This window comes from Belonocnema kinseyi, chromosome 8, assembly GCF_010883055.1.
Source record: "Belonocnema kinseyi isolate 2016_QV_RU_SX_M_011 chromosome 8, B_treatae_v1, whole genome shotgun sequence".
Taxonomy (NCBI): Eukaryota; Metazoa; Arthropoda; class Insecta; order Hymenoptera; family Cynipidae; genus Belonocnema; species Belonocnema kinseyi.
In genome coordinates this window covers 57,065,808-57,073,261 of record NC_046664.1, presented here as the reverse complement: position 1 = coordinate 57,073,261, position 7,454 = coordinate 57,065,808, and positions in this window count along the sequence as shown.

The following is a 7,454-nucleotide window of genomic DNA, read 5'->3' as shown; positions in this document are numbered from 1 at the left end:
TTGTTTTCTAGAAATAAACAAAACAATAGATGTTATAAATAATGCTGTTTCAATATTTTGTTTTTCATGCAATTATTTAAGTTGCTTAATGTAGGTACTGATATAAATTCACTAATAACTGTTTCTTTCTCAAAAGCGGTTGTACACTTGAATTCGAGCTTTAATTAAATTCTAAATATTAAGAACAAAAAAAAAGTATTAGCAGTTCGGTTTAAAATATGTATAAATAAAATTTTTATAAAATTCTTGAGGAAATTAAAAAATATTTTTAATATTTCAGATGTGTAAAAATAGAATGTAGAAAATTTTAACGACATTTTTTCATTTTATAGGATTTTACAAAATATTAGAAAAAATTCGAGTCGTTTTAGAAGATGTCTAGAACTTTTAGAAATTTGTTAAAAATCAAGAAATATTTAATAAATGTTAATAAATGATTCCAAGATTTTATTGGTTTCTGATCTAGTTACAACGTCCGTAATTACTAAAAGTATGTTTAACTGCCTCGAATTTAAAATTCAAATTTTTTCGAATTTTTGTAAATAGTCCAAAATGTAAAAAAAATTGCCTTATAATCTTTTACATTTTCCCGGGAATTTAAGAAAATTATTTTATTTTCTTGACACCTTTCGACATTCTGTTCAAGTTTGTACTTTTTTTGTAAAGACCTTAAAAAATTTAAATTTATAAAACTCATTTAAGGTTAAAAATTTTTTTCAAACCTCTTAAATTTTTCTTGAATTTACTATATATTTTTTCTGATTTCTTTAATTTTGCCAAATTAAAACACTTTTCTTAAAAATATTCTACAATCTTTTTCGAGATTTTGGGAAATGGTTTGAAATATTTAAAAACCGATTTAGAAGAATATTCCTTTTTCCAATTTCTTTTCCATTATTTTTTTTAATCCAAAAAAATTTTAGAAATTGCCTTGAAATCAGTTAGATTTCTCTTTGACAATTTTATAAATCTTTCGAAATCTTTTGTTAGATTTTTAAATAATCTCTTGAAACCAAATTTTTAAAATCTGACGAAGTTTGTAAAAAATCTTTGAAAGTTATAATTATCTTTGAATGCTTCCAAAACTTCTAAGTATCTCTGAAACTTACTCCAATTTTCTTCTAAAATTCTGTAACATTGAAAAAATTGACAGATTTAGCTTTGAGAATCGTCTCTAAGTTTTTCATATTCTTCTTTCACACATTAAAAAATCTCCAAAACTTATGCTCCAACGTACCACAAACAATTAATTTTTTTAAATTTGTACTAAAATTAAAAAAAAAAAACACTTTTTAAGACATTACAAGCAAAAATGTAAAAAATGTCGAATTCGAAAATTTTAAAGTTTTGCTGGGTTTTGCTAGAAGTACAAACAAATTATTGTCCTACGCATTTTTTAGTCAGGTCCACTCAGGTCTATACGTTCTGAAAATATTCCTGATTTGTGCTAGGCGTTCAAAACAAAAATAACTTTTTCAAGTTAAAAATTTTCCATAATGTAAATTTCGGTAATCTGAACATTGTGCTAGATTGTGCTCTGCGCGCAAAACAATTGTTCTCGTCCACACTTTTCACTAAGGACCATATTTTTGTGTAAGAATCTAGTTTTTTGTCTGAAATTAATTTTTCGAAACCAAATTTTTTTTTACTGTATATTTCGAAAATCTGAAAGTTGTGCTGGGTTTTTCTAGGCCCTGAAAACTTTTTTTTATCAATTCTGACTAAAATTTTGAGGTTTTCATGAAAAAAATTACAGCACAATGGAGCACAAGTCTAGCACACTTCAGCACTAATTTTTTTTATCGAAAAAACAAAATGGTGGTGACATCTTCTTGGATATAATGTGGATGATGACAAACCTTTTTGCTAGCTGTTAGCTCGATACTTGTTTAGTTCATGGAGCCACTGCTTGCCATCATTTTGATAGGTTTTAAATATTAATTTTCTGAAAGGTAGAGTATTTTTTTTTTAATTCACTAACATTTTAATAATCTTATGCATTATTTAAAAACTATATTGTCTCAAATGTACGCAAAGACCCTATTAAAATGAAACGATCTATTTGAGAAATCTAAATTTTGTCACTCTAGACTGCATGCTATTCAATCTAAAATGATTAATAATTGCAAAGTAACATAGATTACATGGTGCACTGGTGAGCGGTTTAGATGTATTTCGCGGTATAATGCGTGGATGGATATCGCGAGAGATTTGCTCCTTTGTTTCTAGCCAGTGGTCCTTGCGTGAGGGAAAGGTTTGCCATTGCATATAACCATGTTACGGTTATAGGCTTCTATTGTTTCATCATACAACAGCCGAAAGACCATGTGTTTCTCTCTAGTCTATGTATCTAGTACCACATACTCTTGTTACACTAAGATTAATGTATCGCTTTACTACTCGTAGCACTTCAGTTTCTATTTGCCTTCAAAAATAGATTTTAATTATTAATGAATTTTCTCATCACAAATGTTCTTATTATAATCTAAGGGAAATTTTCATAATTTTAGTTCAGGAAATTGTTTTATATTCTACAAAAAGGTAGATAAAAAAAACTATGCGCTATCTCAGGTGAAAAATTTAGAGATAGTGGACTAAACAATTATATTTTTCGTTTGTTTTATTTAGAAATATTTGTAAAACATACAACTGAATAGTCTTTTTAAGGAATTTGTATTATTATCAGACAGAGTTACTATTAGTCAGTGTAGATATGTTTTTCACCACCGTGAAAACCGAACTCAATCTATCGAATAACTTAACTCTTCGAAATAACAAAAACTACTTAGCGGCATTATAGACTAGATGGCAAATGAATTTCAAAGAAAATTTTAATTTAATTTTGTTTGAAAAAGCCAGTCTTAAGCCAGGTGTTACAATTTATGATAGGAGTAATTTAAAGGGATCTGCATCATCATAAGAGATACATTGATTCAAAGTGGAGCGACAAGAGCTGATCTTTTTTTCAGAAAAAATGTAATTATAAAATAGTAAAAAAATTATTTTATATCTATTCTGTAATGTCTCTAAGTATTTTCTGTTATTTGAAGAGTTAACTTGATCAATAGGTTGATTTCTATTTTCACCGTGGTGAAAAAGTTATCTTAACTGATTGATGGTAACTATCTCTGATGATAAAACAGATTTCTTTAAATTACACGTATCATAAAATGTAACACCTGGCTTGCAATAGACTGTATTTCTGAACAAAAGATTCTACTTTTTGAGGTTTTAGATTCTAAGTTCTGTGCTTCCATTAACAGTCGAGCGACGTGAGTAGATATTTTTACAGAATAAATTTAATTTTACCATTCTATTTTGAACCATATATAAACTATATATCATACGTTTTCACCTGGAAAAATAGTATTTGCTTCCCAGCAATACATTTTTTAATTATCATATAAAAAGTGAAAGGTTGGTTTTGGTCGACTATTTTCTTTTTCTCTCGCTTTTTTTCATTGTTATTTATTTTTCTATAACAAGCCGACAAAGAAGATTGTTTTTAAAGGACTATTTTCGAATTGTAAATCTTTTTATGTTCTGCTTTCTCTGCATTAAATTATTTCTAGGATAGTAGATTTGATTTTGTTCTAAAAAAAAATAAAAATATGAAATTAATATTAGCACGAAATTTCTGTATGTTTTGGTTCTATTACCTAAAATAATGGAAAAGGTGAGCGAAGAAAATATTTTTGATGTTTGATAACAGTTGGTATCTTAATTTCAGAATTATCTAATACAATATTTCCGTATGGACACCTAAACCTTTGCATTTTTGTTCAGAAATACAACTTTCTAAAGGAAAGAGTAACACATGAACTAACTTTAATCTAAATTTCAAGTTGCATTGTTGCAATCAAACAGTTTTGGTTTCAAATAACTGATTTCCCATAAAGAACGGTAATATACCGTTTTATTGTTGCGTTTTTTCCAGTAACTTATAATATTAAGATAGTGTATGCCATTTTCAGTCAATCAATATTTTTATTAAAAAACTCTCCTTTTGTCATATTATTGCGCAAATATTGTACACAAATTTTCGTTATCTATTGATTTTTTTATTACAAATAGAAAATTTAGAAAATGCAACAACATAACAAAAAATTCTCTGATATTTTGAATCTTCTTATAAAAATTCAAACATAACCTACATTTTTTAAATTTATGGGGTATTCTTTGAACTCCAATGATCTTTAATTAAAAATACCGAATTCCGATATGAAAGGAAAGAGAAAATGAAAATAAAATATAACAAAAATTATAAATTTAATCACTTTGATTTCTAATAATCTGAAAAATAATTCTGTGGGGCAAGTATACGTGAGTACTATAAGAATCTGGAATTCGTCGTTTTATTTCAATAAAAATATGTGAAATTAAATTGCCATATAAGAGACATGTTGAACCCAAAGAATTTTTTTATTTCAGTTGTTAAGCTATATTAAATTTTTGTATTGGATTTTTTTAATATTGACATTTGCGAAACCGATAATTGACTCTTAATTAAATTAAAAGGTGTTAGAAATAAAATTCTAGACTTTTAAGTTGTAAACATTCGAATAAGAACTATCCAATTTCGGCCTGAAAAAAGTTTAAGCAAATTTAGCATTTAATTTTTCGTGAAATACCCCTATTCTAATTTTTGTTAAATTTTTATATAACTTTTTAAAAATTGTAAATCTTCTTCGGAATCTGCATCGATATTTACAATAAAGCCCCCTAGCTTAAACTAAAAATATATACCAAATTTTATATATTTTAAAATCTAAGGACTTTTTAATTAGAAGGCCCCATTTACAGTGTAATTCGTTTGAGATTATTATAGAGTTGTAATGCGTTTGGAATTTTACAAGATTAAGAAGATTTAATTAAATTTTTATTAACTTCAAAGATTTCTAGGGATCTGAAATTTTTAGCCTAAATCAACTTATAGATCAAGGATTTTAAATTATTTCTATTTACTTGAATGAAATTTTTAGATCATGTACAATTTAAATATTGTAAAAGATTTTAAAGTATTTCAGGCGATTTAACAAATTTCAAGGAATTAAAAAGAATTTTGTATAATTTCGAAAGATTTTTTATTGTTTCACAAAATTAAAATTCTTCAATTATTTAAAATATTTACGGTATTCTAAAGACTTTACGTCATTTTAGCAGTTTCCAAAGATTTTTTTTAGAGATTTTCAAAACTCTAAAGCATTTTTAAGATTTTTTTTCTGAATTCCTGAATATTTTTCATTTAATTTCATAGAATTTTATAATGAACTTAAGAAAATATATAAAACAAGATAAAATTTCAAGGTGCTCTTATTCAGCGATTCCAAACATTTCAAAAAATTTTAAGTTATTATATATTAAGTATTTTTGTATCTAATCTCCAGATATTTAACAGATTTATATGATTTTAAGGATTCCTACTAATTTTAAACTTTTGTTAAAATAAAACTTCAGATAATAAAATACGTTTTATATTAAGCGGTTTCTGTGGATTTGAAAAAACGTAAGGGCTATCAAGTATCCCGAAACGTTAGAAACAGGTTTAAAGATTTTAAATTATTTTTAAACATTTAAGGAACTTCGAGAAAAATTTATAATTTGACGGGATTTCAAAATATTTTTAAGTGTATAAAGAGATTTCAGTGAAATTTCAAGTGATTTAAAAGATATCAAGCGAATTCATATATTTTTGCTGTAAAGTTTATCTGGACCGAATGGAAATTTATGAGTACTTACGTATAGTATTTTATGCACTTTCTTTCTAGTTCATCCCTTCATTCCATTATTTGCTTTAATATGATAATATTATTTATTATGATGCTGATTATTTTTTATCGTTTTCGTTATAATATTTTTTTTATAAACAACTTTCTATAATCGCGAAAAAATCACTACATGTTACTATCAGTAATATAGTAGTATTAATAATGAATAACAAAAAATGACCTATCGTTAAGAAAATAATATGGTATATATAGAAATATATGATATTTTTAAAAGAACTCCCCCCCAACCCTTCTGTAAATAACTCACGGCCTGCCCACTTTTTTACAATCTCTGGCCTGGATAAATGTAATGAAAATTAATTTCCTAACTGAAAAGAAATACGTGCAATAATCCGCGATTTGCCTAGACTATTTATCATCCCTTACCTCGGGGTATATTTTGCAAAGAAAATTGGTAAACGCTCACGGCAAGTAGAAATTAGGTGATGGAAACCCTCACCCAGGAAGCGTTGGCATTTTCATTTTTACAAGCAGCTTTGTAGAGTACAAAAGCTTCCTCTTACGGGAACTCAAAGAAGGAAGGCGTTTATATTTTACAAAAAATTATACTCCCCTCATGAGAAATATTTTTAACTTGATTTGTACTTCATTGTACATTAATTCAATTTTAAAACTTTAACTTGAAGAACTTCTCTTAAAAACAGTAATTATGGACAGGGTATATTAGATCGCCGACTACCTGCTTACTTTACCTCCTTTACCCAACTTCGCCTAATTTATCTGAACCAGCCAAAAATTCATGTGCAGGAACCGCGGCGGCTCCTGCACATATTTCTGAAATAGTAACGATTAATCTGCAGAAATTTGGTGAAGAAAACTGTACACGATACTGCAAAGGAAGCTAAACACGCAAAAAAAATTCTGCCAAAGTTACAGGATTTTAAGTTAAAATTAGGACAGCACAGATTTTCTGTGAAGATTACCGAATTATCTGCAGAGTTTAAAAAGTTTCGAGTTATTTGATTAATTCACGGACATTTTCTCTAACATTTACTGGATTTTCCTATTAAATTAACATCTTTATATTGTAAAATTATTTCCAAAAGTCTGTAAATGTTAAAAAAAATATCCGCAAGTTTATAAAATAACTGAAAATTTGGTAAACTCTGCAGAAAATATAGTGATCACTTCAGAAAATCTATGCCGTCCCTATTTTAACTGAGAAACCTGTAAACTTACCAGAATTTTGCCCTGCTTGTATGCATGCTGCAAACCTTTGAATGCTCCTGTTTAAGTCCTTTACAAAGTGGTTTGAGATGCGGCATAGTGTGCCAAAAAAACTTTTTGTGGAGAAAATTCTGTCTAAAACTCAATTTTCAATAGATTTTGACTTTTTTTTAAATAACCGTAAGGCTTATTTGTAGCTTTTTTAAGATCCGCGAATAGACTGAAGAAAAGTTTGAGCCAGTGTAATTACTAGCTAGAGATTGTTTTCAGCAGGTGACAGTCAATTTTTATATAGAATATAAGATGAATGTATGTCTACTTGTGATTACACCAAAGTCTCGCTTACAGTAAACCCGTTCTGAGCCTTCCAAAACTGCTAGCTCCTTAAGTTTCTCACGGGAGCAGTGCAAAAGCGGTTCCGACATTATATCAGGGTATATTCTAACGGGCAGTTCTACCGAAATGGGCAGTTCCTAAAAATCCTTAGAATATACCCTG